Genomic DNA, 16,181 nt, shown 5'->3' with positions numbered 1-16,181 from the left:
TCTAAAACAATGTTTCTCAACCTTGGAAGCTTGAAGATGGGTGGACTTCAACTCCCAGAATCGAGCTACCCATCTTCAAGCTACCAAGGTTGAAAAACACTGCTCTAAAAGGATGCAAGTGACCAGCTGTCTGCAAGGAGTATAAATCCTTCCATTCCCCACTATCCTGTCAGAGCTAAAGAAGTTTCTTGGATGAGAAGCAAAACGTCTTCAAAAGAAAAAAACAAAAACCTGGATAGCTCAACAGACTAAAAGCCTGTTACTAACATTCAGCTGTCTGCAATTATTGCAAGTTCGAATCTCCCCAGGCTCAAGGTTGACTCAGCCTTCCATCCTTTCTAAGGTAGGTAAATTGAGGACCCAGTTTGTGGGGGCAATAAGCTGACTTTGTATAAAATATACAAAGTATGAAGACTATTGCTTAACGCATTGTAAGCCGCCCTGAGTCTCTGGAGAAGGGCGGCATATAAATCTAATTAAAAAAAAAAAAGTCCAGTTGCCTCCTGAAAAAAGCACCTTTGGCACAACACGCTGGTGTGCTCTCCCCACCCCTTTCCCCCGTTATGAATGAAATAGCCATTGCTGGCGGCCCCGCAAAAAAGAGACACAGCCTTTCGCCTTCCTACAGCCGCGCGATTCGCACCGAAACGTCGAAGCCGAAACTTCCGCCGCCGCGGTTTCGCACCGTCCCCTCCGTCGTTCCTTTTTTTTTTTTTTAAAGGTCTCGCGGAGAGCTTCAAACCCGGAAGCGACGAGCCTGTTTCCTTTTTCCGGGATGGTCGATTTCACAGCATTGGCTTTTCAACCGGGAGAGAAGGGGGGGGGGAGGACGGTTTCGCCGAGTCCTCGAAAACGATCCAAAGCGGGGTTTCCATGGGGGGATCCTGCAAGGATCGACTTTGAAACTGGGTTCCAAGCCCGAAGTCATAACAAGAAATGGCGCCGAGCTTTAGCAATCGCTTGCCAGACTTTTTTTATCTCAAGGTCCTCCCCCCCCGTTTCCCGGTTCTTTGCTGTTGGTTTCGTCCTGGGGGCAGATACTGTTACAATGTGTAGCCTGGGACAACTCGGGCACTTTCATTCCCTTCTTGGAGAGGCAGAGAGAGGAAGCCAGGCTGCCTTGAGGTGGAAGCTCTTTTTTTTTCTTTTTTTCTTTTTATCGCTTCTTCCCTGCTTTTCTTTTTGCTTCTCCTGGTAATTTGCACTTTTGCGTTTTCTAACTTGCCTGTACGTGGGAAAAAAAAAAGAGGGCACTGGGGATTTCATGGGGCGATCCTCCCCGAGCGATCCGGTGCCTCCTTGCTGCTCCTTCCAGGTCTGCTGTGCTTATTGGCATCCCGAAATCCACCGTAGTAGTGAGTAGGAAGGAGAATGACTTGATTCCCGTCGGCTTTTCTGATTTCATCGCTCGGGGCTGCCAAGGGGCTGGAGAGGGTTTGGAGAAAGGCTGGAGGAGGACAGAAGAGGCAGGGGGCTTGGGGGCTTTTGGGGAGGGGGGAAGTTGAAGAGTTGCCTCTCAGTTTAATGCACTTGGCATGTCACTGCATCGGTGGGTTTATTGACTGAATGCAAATGCTGATCAATCCTTGTGTTAACATTTTCTTTCTCTTCCCGGCCGTCCCCAAAGTAGATTTTTCTTTTTCTTTTTCTTTTTCTTTTTCTCTTTCTAGGATCATCGTAATTCACTGTGTGTTTCCCACTTGCGATAGGATCTGTCCTTGAACAGCTGTTAAAGTCATACATATATATATTTTCCGATACGTCATTGATTTATCAGCTGTATGAGCGGTTCCTCCCAGCCTTTATTTCTTGTGAAAATGAAAATTAGGCTGGCAGCGGGTATTTATTGTATGCAAATCTTTTTTAACTGCTCTATTCATCGCAGGACTTGCCAGCAGTGTTTGGATCTCTCTGCCATTCTTGCTCTACAGATTTATCTCTCTTAATTTAAATTCGCCTCTATCTACATCTGTTTTCCGAGTTGGTTTGATAATATAGATTTCAATATGCATTGTATGAACTGTATAATGGTTTTGCTACAGTTGAATGGTAGACAGACTGCCAAGAAGTCTGCGTGTTGCCCTTTCAGCTTTATGTCTCTGGGAGTAGGTTACTCATACATTTAAGTAGCTTAACCTTCTATTAATACTTGCATGGACTTTTCTACTCCCTTATTTTTATGAAAGGAGGATGAAGTATGGCCAGTACAGACAAACAGTAATTTATATTTTACAGTTGTTAGGCCAGGATGAATGTGATCTTATTAAAATATTGTTTCCTGCATAACCAAATTTAAAATCCTAAAATGCAATAGTATTCATCTATGTCCCATATATGAGCAAAGGCACATTATAAAATAGTCATGAAAATAAACGGCTTATCTGTTACGATCATTTATTTGTTTTTGTGTTTGTCTTAATTTAAATGTCATTTGCCTTCTGGAGCAACTTATCACAAACTCTGCATTTGATATTATGTAAATTAACTGTTTGCAGATATTTTAGTTTTGGAAATAAAGCTGTGGAAGTTATAAAATTTAAAGCAGAACTTATTCCCCCCCCCCTTTTTTGTTTTAAGGGAAATGAATCATTGGTTGAGAAGATTTAAGAGTGCTAGTTTGACACCATGGTATAAGGCTTGTACTCAATCAGTATATAAGTTATATTCCGATCATAGGAATTAATTGCTTAGTTATAGGGAAGAATGCAAAACCATGAAAAATACTGTTAGGAACCATACAATCCAGTTGTGAAAATGTTAATTATTTGCTTTGATGGATAGTTATTTCACTACTGGGCCAAATTTCAGTTTGCAAGATTTCTTGCACTTGGGTATACAATATTGATTAATTCTGTGTGCTCTGCCTATATTGAAAACAACTACTTGTTGCAACTTGAATAAGAAAGGTAACGCTACCAGCAGCTATTACAATCTGCATTTAAATATTTTTTGAATGAATATTTAGGCTGCAGTCCTAAAGTCACTTATTAAACAGTAAACTAGGAATTCTTAAACTTTGCAAATGCAAATGATAAATTTCCAGTTTGATTTAGCGGTGAGGCACTAGGCTTGAACGTGAAAAACCATGAGTTAAAGTCCCACGTTAGCCATGAAAGCCAGCTGGGTGACTTTGGGCCGGTTATTCTCTTTCAGCCCAACCCATCTCACAGAGTTGTGGGTAAAATAGGAGGAGGAAGGTGTGTTGAATATGTTTGCTGCCTTGAGTTATTTATAAAAATAATAAAGGCGAAATACAAATAAATAAAATAAAAATAAATTTGTGGGACAGCTCCACAGAAATAAAAATGCTTTCATTTAGGTTAGGCTTTGGCCCAAAAATAAATAGGCACCAGGCTGACCCTGGCAAAGCTGCAGTCTCTTAGTATTTTTGCTCCAGTTTTGCTTGCCTGGACAAGCCCAACTGCTTTTAAAACTAATTGCAGATCCCCCTCTCATGAGCCCTGGAAATCCTGAGAACCCCTTCAGTAAGCCCAATTGAAGCTCAATGCAACATATATAGTAGCTTTCCCTACCAGATAGCCACTAGATGTGCTAGGGTCCAACATTGACCATTCTGGCTGGGGATGATGGAATTGAATTGAAACAATTAGGGAAAGCCCACCGGAGAAGACACGCATTGCAAGTTAGGGTTGCACATGACTTAAGAATTAGGTCCATAACCACATTTTCTTTTAAAAGTAAAGCTATACTTAAACATTTTCCCACAAAAAACCTCCCAATTGTAATTGAAATTATAAATTCCAGAATTTCAGATATCACAATCAAAGATCAAGCTGGCTTGAAATTGTGAGAATTACAACAATTCCTGGATAATTATAATGATTCTTTTAGTTCAATCTCTTCTATGGAGTTCTTGTGGCACAATGGAAAACCTAAAAATATAACAAAACCTGTGTTTAAAGATAGAACTGTATACTAGTGAAATAAATAAAGTTGATGTCATATAGGCAGAGAACTGAATATAATTACAGACTCCAATAAGTTTAATGATCTGTAAGTTTCACTCCTGACTGATGAAATTCTACGTGAAAGTTCAGGTGAGGCTTGAAAATTGATGAAGATTTTTTAAATGGCTAGAGCTCCTCAATATTGGGATAAGGTAAAGGTTTCCATATCCAGTCATGTTGGGGTAGGAACGGGAGCTCCGTTGCATGGCGCTCAGGTCTTGAATTTGGGCAGTCAGCTTTCCAGTTGACAAGCTCAGCATTTTTAATTGCTGAGCCATTGCACCCCCTCTAAATGGCATACTTTCATTTTAATTCTCAATATTGTACTGGAGGCATGTTTGGGGTGCTTTCATTTACCTCTCCTCCAACTATATAGCTTCATAGTAATCCAAATTTTTGTGAATTGTTGATTGTATGGAAAAATCCTATTGTATGTAGGGTAGGCTTTTCCATCTCAATTTTTTCCCCCAATTAGAGATACTAGGAATTGTTTAGATAGATGGATGGATGAGGTTGCAAATAGAAAAATCCAATTACATAGTTTTAAAAAACCCATATTTGGTTTTATAGTTTTATCTTACACCTTTATCTGGATATAAGTTTCAGTCGCTTATTAAAAAAACTTCTCATAATTATTTCTTCTCAGTATAATGAAGGTGTATAGTGTTTTTTATATTTAAATCACAATTTATTGTATAATACGTTGATAGAAGAAGTGTTGGTTTTAGATTTAACCCAGATGTTAATGAATTCTCAAAAAACATAGCGAATGTAACTCACACTAGAAAGTGGTTTTCATGTTTCATAAAGTAAGACTGATTTGCAGGAATTAGATTTCTAAAACTTCTCAGTTTTAGGAGCAGTCTTAGATTCTTGCTTTTCTTGATGTTTAATCACACTCCCTGATCACTTGGATTTTAACTTCTCTGCCTTGAAAAATTGATTTTGTCATAGTTTTTGATATTTTGGGGGTGGGCAGGGGAGAGGAAGTATATCTTGATCCAGTTTAACAAATTGTGTGCAGCTGTTCTATGTTTTAGTATACTGTGGGAATAGTAAATATATACATAGAGAAAAAATAATAAAATGTAATAAGTGGTGTTCACTTCATATTTATATGACTGTAATACATCTATACTTCTCTGAGAGTTGCACAGTAATGTATTTTGGTGATCTGCTAATGGCACAGGAAGAGAAGGTTCAAAAATGATCAGTTATTTTTTTGTGATTTGTTAATAGGTAATATTAAATTGTGGAATGCATACTTCTAGTGAAGGACTGCTAAAAATCACTCAGTATGCCAGCCTATTTTAGTGGTTTGATTTGTGGGCCCAGGAGCTGAATGCAGACTTTCTACCTCTGTAGGAGTTCAAGGTGATGCATACTGAAAAAATCTTTATTTTGTCCTTGGGGAAAAAAATGAATTGAATGGCTGGAGAGATAGTGATCAGACCAAATTGTCCAGGGAGAGCTTGATGGAGATTTGTATTTGGCTCCCCTTGTTTCCAATCCAGTCTTAACATATTGTATGTAAATGCTATCTTAATATAGAGATGAATGATTATTTAAGTTTAGCTTGTTTTCTTGTAAGATTTCTCTGCTTCTTTTTATGAAAGAATGTGATATATATTTCTTCTTCCTCCAGTAGCTTTTTTATTCATTATGCCTTTCAGCAAGTTGTTCCATTGAATAAAAAAAAATTAAGTGTTCAAACATCAAAGACTTGTGGCCTCTTGAAAATTAACAAATCCATTTCAGTGTAGGCTTTCAAGGAGTAGTCCATTTCATCTGGGCCATATAAGCTAATGCTGTTATACATTTGTTATCCTTTAAGGAGCCTCAAGACCTTGATTTAAATTTGGTACAACAGATTAGCATGATTATGCCTTTGGCTGTTGTTTAGTTCAATGAAACTGCCCAAGACAAATCAAGCTGCCACTCTTGTATTTATCAAGAATACACTGCATTTTAGATGTTATAAAATTAGTTCAAAAAGAACATCTACATGAGAAAAATATGGCTTATCTGCAAGGAGCAACTTTTCAGTTTACCTAGTAGAAGGGGTTAGTAAACTTTGGCTCTATTATGCATGCATGGCAAAACTATGTAAACTAGAATTTTTGATTGGTTCTCACTAGGAAAGCTCTAAATAGCCCTAAATAACACTCTTATAGGATGGAATGGATTGTCCCTATTTTACTAGTGATGATTTTGGAAGCAGCCTACCTTCATCAAGTTTTAATGATTTTTAAAAGCTGTAGATGTTTACTAATAATCATTTGTTCTAAAAATGTATTGATGTTAGTTTTGGAGCCTAACTTGTAAGAAGTCTTGGTGACTAGCTCATTGTTGGAAACAGAATGACAACTATAAGGTGAAGTAAGGAGAAGGGCCTTTTGCTCAACTGTCCCCTGTTAAAACAATTTCAAACCAAATAAAAACTGCAGTCTCAAAATGTGGCCATAGAGCTACTGAATTTTGGCAGCATGATCTCAGGATATTTCAGGACCTGCAAATGGATTGCTGGGACATCTAATCTGCACACTATGGGTGGGCAATTAATTTTCCCGAGGAGCTACAAATGAAAAACTGGGACCGTTGTGATGGACTGAACCAATAGCGCTGTGAAGGTCTGTAGGAATGCAGCCACGCACATATGTAAATTTTAAAAAAATTGTCATAGCAGTCACATTCAAAATAAAAGCACGGCAGTTGTATTGAGTACACTTATTTGCATTTGATTTCTAATTTCTGATTGACTCTACGTGGGTCAGACAGGGTTTAGGTTTAGGTTTAGGTTTTATTAAATTTGTATACCACCCTACTCCCGAAAGACTCAGGGCGGTGAACAGGCACAGGATAAAATACAGAAATACAAAAGTTAAAGACAATTTAAAACCAAATTAAATAATATTGGCCCACAACAATTAAAATCCCAATAAATTTAAAACAAATTAAAATTGCTATTTAAAATTTAAAAGAAAGGGGAGAAAAATTAGGCCAGGCCGGCTTGCTGGAATAAAAGGGTCTTAAGAGCACGGCGGAAGGTGCGCAGATCCGGGATCCTCCGTATCTCCGGGGGGAGCTCGTTCCAGATAGTGGGTGCCCCCACAGAGAAGGCCCTCCCCCTGGGGGCCGCCAGTCGACATTGCTTGGCTGACAGCACCCGGAGGAGACCCTCTCTATGACAGCGTACCGGCCGGTGGGAGGCTATTTATGGTAATAGGCGGTCCCGTAAATAACCAGGTCCTAAGCCATGGAGCGCTTTAAAGGTGGTAACCAAAACCTTGAAGCGCACACGGAAGACCACCGGGAGTCAGTGCCGCTCGCGCAGGAGAGGTGTTACACGGGAGCGCCATGTTGCTCCCATAACCACCCACACGGCCGCACTCTGCGCCAGTTGGAGCCTCCGCGTGCTCCTCAAGGGGAGCCCCATGTAGAGAGCATTACAATAGTCCAGGCAGGAGGTGACGAGGGCATGAGTGACTGTGTGTAGGGAGTCCCGATCCAGAAAGGGACGCAACTGGCGGATCAGGCAAACCTGATGAAAAATCCTCCCGGTCACAGCCGTCAAGTGCTCTTCTAAAGACAGCCGTGAATCCAGGAGAACGCCCAAGTTGCGAGCCCTCTCCGTGGGGGCAAGCGATTCGCCCCCAATAGTCAGCGATGGCGTCAACTGACTATATCGGGACGTCGGAAACCACAGCCACTCGGTCTTGGATGGGTTGAGCCTGAGCCTGTTCCTCCCCATCCAGATCCGCACGGCCTCCAGACACTGGGACATCACTTCAAGGGCATCGTTGGGGTGGTCCGGGGTGGAAATGTACAACTGAGTATCATCAGCGTACTGATGGAACTTCACCCCGAAACCACGTATGATCTCGCCCAGCGGCTTTACATAAATGTTGAACAGAAGGGGCGAGAGGACCGACCCTTGTGGCACCCCACATACGAGGGGCCTCGGGGACGACCTCTTCCCCCCTGCCAACACAGACTGCAACCGGTCAGAGAGAAAGGAGGAGAACCACCGTAGAACAGTGCCCCCCACCCCTAACTCCTCCAGCCGGTGCAGCATGATACCATGGTCGATGGTATCAAAAGCCGCTGAGAGATCTAATAAGACCAGGACAGAGGAGCAACCCCTGTCCCGAGCCCTCCAGAGATCATCAACCAATGCGACCAATGCTGTTTCCATGCTCTACCCAGGCCTGAAGCCCGACTGGAATGGATCCAGATACGTCGTTTCATCCAGGTACTGGGGGAGCTGTCGCACAACCACACTCTCAACAACCTTCGCCACAAAACGAAGGTTGGAGACCGGACGATAATTAGCCAACACTGCTGGGTCCAGGGAAGGCTTCTTGAGGAGAGGCCTCACCACCGCCTCTTTCAAGGCGGTGGGGAAGTCACCCTCACCCAACGAAGCATTTATAATCCCCTGGAGCCAGCCTCGCGTCACCTCCCGGGAAGCCAGCACTAACCAGGAGGGGCACGGGTCCAATAAACAAGTGGTCGCGTTCAGTCTACCCAGAATCCTGTCCACGTCCTCAGGGGTCACAGGATCAAACTCATCCCAGATAACATTCTCAAGACCTGCCCCAGTCCCTCCCCCTGAGACTATCCAGCTAAAGGGCTGTAAAATGCCCAAGATTGGTTTATCCATAGAATTCATAGAATAAGTTGCTGAAACATCAGCCACTAAAAATTCCATTTCAAAGTGTCTTGCTGTTGCCTTACATTACAAGGTTAATGTTACCTTGAGTTCCATCCATGAATAACATAAAAATAAACAGTCACTTGTATGGCACCAGCTGGTTCCATTAGAACCAAGCAAATATAATTTGAACTAGTTTTGCATTTGCAAATTTTGTATGATAACAGTCAGCTCATCTTAAACTATTTGTTTCAACCAAAATCAATATCTGGAAGGCAAAAACTACTCTGAAGTGATGTTCAATGCTCCTGAAAAACAGAAAAAAATGTTAACTTAGCTTTCTCTTTTCTTCCGTTTCTGAAACTGAAGGATGTAAGAGTCTCATAACAGAATTATGTTTACTGGAGCAAGAACCAGGGAGGAGTACAACAGACATTATACTAACCAAGTGAAATCACTGCTGGCACTTCAAAAATATTTGATTGGGAAATGTTCTGGATATACTATCAAACTCAAAGCCATCCTAGTTTTGAACTTACTGTGTTAATACAGCTTGAAAAATATGAATACTTTTAGAATATCAGAGAAAAATAGGCTCTGTCTTATAGGTTGATTTCATCTGTAGTATTAAGTTACTTTTCCAATAGGTTTGAAATTGGCTTATCAGACTGCATAAAGGAAGCCAGTTGTGGTTTGTTAAAATGACTTGGTATAGTGTGATCGGATGAAGCTCTTCCAGTAGCAGATTTGGGATATTAATGAAAAACTGATAATCATGCATTAGTTAATAAATTGTTTCTTTATAGCCATGGGAGGATAATTTTCTGCATTAGCTATAAATGACATAGGTCAACACTGAGGAATGTGTAAATGTTGATAATGTAAATGCCCAGAAGCTTTAATCATTTCCTGGTAACCAATATGGCTTGTGAAATAGAGATGTTACATAGGCATAATGAGCCCTTTTTTCACTCTTCATACCCTTGTATTTTAGACCAAACTAGCTTTAAAGTAGTTTTGATGGACAGCCCCATGTAGACTCTATTGCAAAAACTTACTGGCAAATTGGCTATGGTATAACCAAGAGTAAGAATAGACTTCTTGGTCTAGGAATGAGTACAATTAATGCACTATTTCGATTTGTACAAATGCCTTCTTGGTGATGTCATGAAGCTTCTGAAGCGGATGTCACCTGCTTCTGAAGCAGGAACTAAGAGTTCAGACAGACCCCCAGGTTGGACATTAGCCCTGAATGGGGGGATGCTAGTCCATTCAGCCCCAAGGATAGAACATATCAGAATATTTAAATATTACAACTTTATTTACAGATACAGTTAACATTTTTAATGTTAAATTCATAGTTTCTACTTTATTTCAAAATTTTCCTAACAGGTAAGGGAAGACCATGATGGCAGTCATACCTGCTTCCTGACAACACAAAGAGTCACACAGAAAGATCATGGGAGAATCTGCATTTTAAAGGTACAAAACGTTGTGTAGCATGGCTCACTCTGCTTGTCTTAATCTATCCCAGCTATTTGAAAGATGGATATTGAAAAGTCTGTACATTATTGGGGTGTTTATAATGAAATGTAGGAAATAGTGTGGAAATAATATAATGCCTTGTATTCCCAGATAAAATTACTATCAATACAGGAATTAACACATATATTGAATTGAAATCTACTTGGCTAAATACCGTGTTTTCCCGAAAATAAGACAGGGTCTTATTTTCTTTTGACCCCCCCAAATAAGGGCTTGGCCTTATTATCGGGGGTCTTATTATTTTGGGTTGCAGGAGGCGGCGAGCATGGGACTGGATGTCCCGTCGCTGCCATCACCTCCCGTCTCTATTCTTCGCACCAGCTGAGCAGTCCAACACGTCCCATCTCAATGGCAACAGCAGCCTGGCTGCTTCCCTTCCCCGCCTCTTTCTCGAGAGGGGTGGCATGTGGGGCGGGGGAGAAGCGTGACGTGTGGAGTAAGACGTGGCTCCCCTTGCTGTCTCTTCTCCCCCCCCCGTCGCCGGGCATGACAGGGCTCCTGCCCCTCGCTTAGCCACCAGCCCTTTAGGGATGCAATTTGGGGTTGGCATGTGGGACGGGCAAGAAGCGGGACACAGGTCTTACCTTTCAAGCTCCGTCGCTTTCCTCGCCATTGTGTCCAAGTAAACGCTGTAAAAAAAAATGGCTGTTGCCATTGGGGTAGGACGTGTTGGGCCACTCAGGCGGCGTGAAGAACAGGGAGGGGAGGGCATGTCCACCCCTTTCCCCCCTCCAGCCTCACCTCCTCAACTCATTTTGGTTGCGCGGCAAGCAACCAGAGGAAATGAGATCGGCTGCACATGCATGTAAGTAGTTGGACGGGAGGCTTATTTTGCAGGGGTGGCTTATATTATCGCATGCGCTGAAAAGCCCGATTGGGCTTATTATCTGGACATGTCTTATTTTTGGGGAAACACGGTATTGCTGTTCACATTTTCCTGGAAATAAACTCCACTTAACTCAATGGATTATATTATGGAACATAGTATAACTCCGTGTGTATTTATAATTATTTTTAGGTTTTAATGATTAATCCAGTCTGTCAATTTGTAAAACACTTCAGAGATTTTTCTTCCTTGAGAACTTCATTAAATGTAACCATTTTAATTGCTCTTAGTGAGATTGCATTTCTTAAGTTTCACTGTTTTAATATTGAATTTATACACCACCTTTCTATTTAAGTGTACAATAAATAAAGTTGAATTACCCTCATGTCATTCTCAGGTAGTGTTCTATCGCCTTTGAGGCATTACTAGATCAGAGCTCAGTTCCTGAATCTGGGTGGTCCTTCTGAAACACCTTTTACTTTTTTTAAAAAAGTATCTGAAATACCACTCACAGGATGAGTTTTGAGAATAGAATAACTTGAAGCAATAAACCAAATTAGTTTCTTCAATGCAAGCTCATTTTGAAATGTATACAGGAGTTTAATAGCTTACTCCTCTTGTGTTTCCATAAACATTAACGAGAGCTTCCCAAATATACAAATTATGATGTTAGGAAATGCAAGATTATAACGAATGAAGTGAACAAAGTTCAATACTCATGTGGGTGAGTATGCTTCATAAAGCTTTCACAGGGGAGAAAAAGGTTTGAATGTATACAGCTACAAAGGAAAGCAGGTTGATATCAGTACTTCTTCTGCAAGTTGATATCTGCATTCTCCTTGATGGCAAGGCCTATCTGTTTCCCTTCAGTTGTTCTTTGGGGCAGAAGGATATCTGTTAACAAGATCTTGAGTAGATTCTGTCAGCTTTCTTTTCTCTGTTGGGGTAGGTAAAGTTTCAGTTTTGTTTCAGTTTTGCTAACATTGGATTTCCTTCCTCCCTTGTATTGCAGTCATGATTTTCTTACATTCATTTTCCTCATTCACTGCCTCAAGCCACCAACTATCCTTTTGCATAATCTCTTCCTTTTCTTGTGCTTTTATGCCACTTTAGTCATTTCACAATATGTAGCTTACTGAATGTAGGACAATATAGTATACCGTACATTACAGTTTTAATGATTAGTCAATCTCAGTAAAGCTATACTCTACTATACTATTCAGAGGTAACAATACAATGATCCCCCAAATTATAACAATGACAATGGCAACAATTTTAACATAATCATAAAACCATAGCATTGAACAACAGAAATGCATTACATACAGGTGGTATTCATTTAGCAACAACTGGGGTTGGCAAATTGGTCATTAAGCGAAGTCACTAAGTGACACCATGACTGCTTAAAATCTTATTTCAGCTTTCCTTTGTTTTCAGACCTGTAAAGGTCATAAATACGAGCATTGGTGGCAAAGTTACTTTTGAGTGATTTCATTTTGTTTTTTTAGAATTATGTTTACTTCCTAGAACTGCAACTGAGGAAGTGAGCAACCAACTGGAATCATCCATTAACATGACGCCACAACTTCCGGGGTATTCTATAATATAATTATTTTCAAACTGTTTCAAGTAATTTTTATACTTATCTTTTCTTAGGTCTATTTTCCATTCATTTATTTGAGATATTAATCTATCTTCTGGTACTTTTTCATATATAAGTGTAAGATGTTCTGTAATAATTCTACCTTATTCTTTATTCAGCAATCATTCTACTTTATTCTTTATTATTATTTCTTCCCTTTCTTGATACTACAAATAATGATACATAGCATATTCAGAATCTCTTGTATCCTTGGCTAATTCTTTCAATCTTTTACTAAATAAATTATTTATACTTTTTAATTCATTCTATTAACCATGTATACATAAAAAATGATTTATGTTAACAAACTGATCTTTTTCTAAGTAGATGATCACAGAACCATCATAATTCTTATTCTTTTTCATATTTTCCTGTTTCACTCCCACTCATTTATTCATGTTACCCAACATAATTTCATCCCCCTTTGGTTTACATGCATTTAGAATGTTGCACAATTTCTCACAGAACACATCGCAGATTCTTTTATTATCACTATTCACTAGAGTCGGTCATGCTACTATCATCAACCTATGGTTTCCTAGTTTCATAAACACTGATAACAACCTAGATGACATCAGTATATACTTTATTGTACTCATACACTCATGTACTCATACATGTTATTTTACCTCTTTCTTGCATAATTAAGCTTACACTTTTAGTTCCCTGCATGTACTCATCAACTCCATCCTATACAATCTGCTTATTTTCATTCATGTCTTCTGTATCATTTTCTTAATTTCACAGGTACAAAATATACTTGTTTTTCTTTAATTCATGCTTTTTACCATTGATTGCTTTGATTTGCAAAGTTTCAGTCTCTTAACACACCCTTTGGCCTTAGATATTGACCCCTACTATCTATTATGGTTTTGTTATATCAAGCCTGTTTAGTAAAATAGAACAGGAATAAACTACAATATCAGTTTTACTCACCCTTGTACCACACACTGTCCTGCTAACTATAAAGGTTAAACTCATAAATTTTGGCTTATGTATGTCACAATCATACCAATGCAAGTTTCACTTGAAGCATTGTCATGGTATTCTACACAAGCTAGAATTTATAATTCAGGTACTACCTTACAAGCCAATATAATAACATTGCTCATGGCTGTCATCCAGGTAGAACATCTATTACAAAATTACATCTCAGTTTTTTACCTTAGTGTAGAAAGATTTATGAATATCTGGATTTTTTTAAAAAAAATAGTATTTATATCTATAGAGAACTATATAGCTGTGCATAAAATATACAATTGCTTTAGTCAACAATAACTTTTAGTTTGATATTTCTATTAGAAAAAAATCTTATGAATTGCATTTAGATTTGTGGAATAAACTGCAAAGCAAGACAACTGAAGTAATACAAGGTCCCAAAAAAAGAAAAACAAAATAATGAGTGTTACAATTGATAAGCGAAGATATAGCTGTAGCCTTTTATGTTAGGACTTTCACTTTAATCTTCAATTCCTTACTGGTTCCAAAAATAGAACTGGTCAAGAAACAGAGCAAGGACACACATCCAAAATTGGAAGAACTTTCATGTTGTCCTCTTTTCAGAGGGAAAATATTTTTTTTCAAATCAGTCAATTTTTTTTAAAATCAAATGAGTCCTTTCTGCTTATGGAGAAAATATTGCTTAATTTGCAATTCAGAAATGTCCAGTACTGTTTTTTTAATGGAAAATTTTAGTTTATTCAAAGAAGGTTAAAATACAAAACACTAAAATATTTTTAAAAGAACAAAAGAAAAAACATAACAAAAAAATTAACAAGAAAAACTCTTTTTAAAAAAAGAATCAACTAACACATGTACACATAACATCCTCCCTAGTTGAATTCTGGTTAATATAATACAGCAATGTTGGTTTTCCACCCCTTGCAAAACAGGCAAAAAGAATTTTAAACTGTTAAATTTCTAAATCTATTTACAAATTGTTAGCCTGTTATTTATAAACTATATTAACAACAAAATTGTTAATAGGAAAAACAATAATGAACATTTTGTAAATGTATAAAAGTAATACAATTGTGAACAGTAATAAGAGAAAGACAAGGTTGAACTTCCAAAACCTTCTGTTAACAAACTGTTATTGTAATCATCTCATAGATGGGATGGGATGATTGGAGATAGAAGCAGTGGTGGGATTCTGCCAGTTTGCACCACTTCGGGAGAACCAGTTGTTAAATTTCTGAGCAGTTTGGTGAACTGGTTGTTAGAAGAAATCATTAGGGCCGAGAACTGGTTGTTAAGTTAGTTGAATCCCACCACTGGATAGAAGCCATAGTAAATTTTCTATGAGTCCAGTATTGTTTTATGACTGTTTCATACTAATTTGCTGCTCTATGAATTCCCATCATCCACAGCCATCACACTTCATTTATAATTGATTACTTATGTGTAAAAATAATTGCCTTATAAACTTTTGCTATCACTTGTACTAATGCATAGGTGTTCAGTGTTGGATTCTGTCCTCCATTTTAAATACTGTAATACACTTAGATATATGAGCTTTAAAACTCACAATAATGTTTATCAAACTCAAGTGAAGTAGGCAGAAAAAGGAAAAAAATTGAGAAACCAGCTCATTCGTTAAATGAAAATATACAACATTACAACAAATCATTGTTTCAAGTATATTCAGTTGCTATACTTTGTAGCCCTATCTCTATTATTACAGAATTATTTCTGTAAATGGATTTGTTATTACAATTTAATGAAATTTATTGTACCAATTATTGTCCATTCTTTGTGATAAGAAAATTGTTGGAAGAAAGTTGGCTATAGAAAATTGTTAGAAGAAAGTTGGCTATAGACAGGTTGTTAAAGAAATAAAATAGCATTGCTTATATTGAGTGTGGTGACTTATAATCTTGATATTCTGTATACTGCCTACTAAGGTTTGAGGTTTTCTCCTTTTCCTCCTATCTATTCACACCAGACTTGTTCTTCAGCTGTCTGTTTCTCTACTGATTCTTTCATAATTAAGGGTTTGCAAAGTCTGGAATCAACAGAGTTATTCTATTAAAGGGTCACTTGGGTGGGGCATTCCTGGTCATTCTTTGCATCCACAACTCAGAAGAAAGGGTTTTCTCAGCATCGTTCGCTATTTACAGACTTCCCACAACTGATACAGAAAGCCATCTGTAGGTTTCATGGGTCTGTGCATGTCCAAAGTCCTGTGCATGATTGTATACTAGAATATGTCCTGCCTGCATAATTTGTGCATTTTTATTTTTTAAATCAAGTTGTAAATCAAATTGTACAAATCTGATCTTATATCCGTATATCAGAACAGCTGCAGTTGCATGTAAATGGTTAGAAACTTGTGGTTGAATTATACATTTCAATAAGTCTCCATATGAACAGTAATTGATGATGCTTCTTCAAGATACATAATTAAGCACAATGTATTTCTGGAAATTAGCTTATGCACTATTCGTGTGCAGTTGTTTTAAATTAAAAACATGGTTCATGTGGTTGGTGCAGAAGTTTGGACACCCAGTGGATTTAGTGCTACCTTCATTTCATAATAAAGTTATT

General features: G+C 38.5%; 1 protein-coding gene across 5 annotated transcripts in view; it reads left to right on the top strand.

Moving 5' to 3' along the window:
- Positions 1-1,093: 1,093 nt before the first annotated feature.
- The window catches only part of FAM53B (family with sequence similarity 53 member B), a 120,173-nt gene continuing 105,085 nt past the window's right edge, over positions 1,094-16,181 (top strand). For 3 of the 5 annotated variants that reach the window (XM_070945177.1, XM_070945176.1, XM_070945173.1), the window contains exons 1-2: positions 1,094-1,125; positions 10,015-10,104. The gene's annotated coding sequence lies outside the window, so the exon portion shown is untranslated. Of the gene's footprint in view, positions 1,195-5,282; positions 5,343-10,014; positions 10,105-16,181 lie in introns of those variants that run through there. The other 2 variants (XM_070945174.1, XM_070945175.1) reach the window with 2 other exon arrangements.

The sequence above is a fragment of the Pituophis catenifer genome, unplaced genomic scaffold (genome assembly GCF_029215685.1).
Source record: "Pituophis catenifer annectens isolate HBS135680 unplaced genomic scaffold, rPitCat1.0.hap2 SCAF_6, whole genome shotgun sequence".
Classification (NCBI taxonomy): Eukaryota; Metazoa; Chordata; class Lepidosauria; order Squamata; family Colubridae; genus Pituophis; species Pituophis catenifer.
Note: the sequence above shows the minus strand (reverse complement) of the source record. Positions and strands in the feature narration are given on the sequence as shown.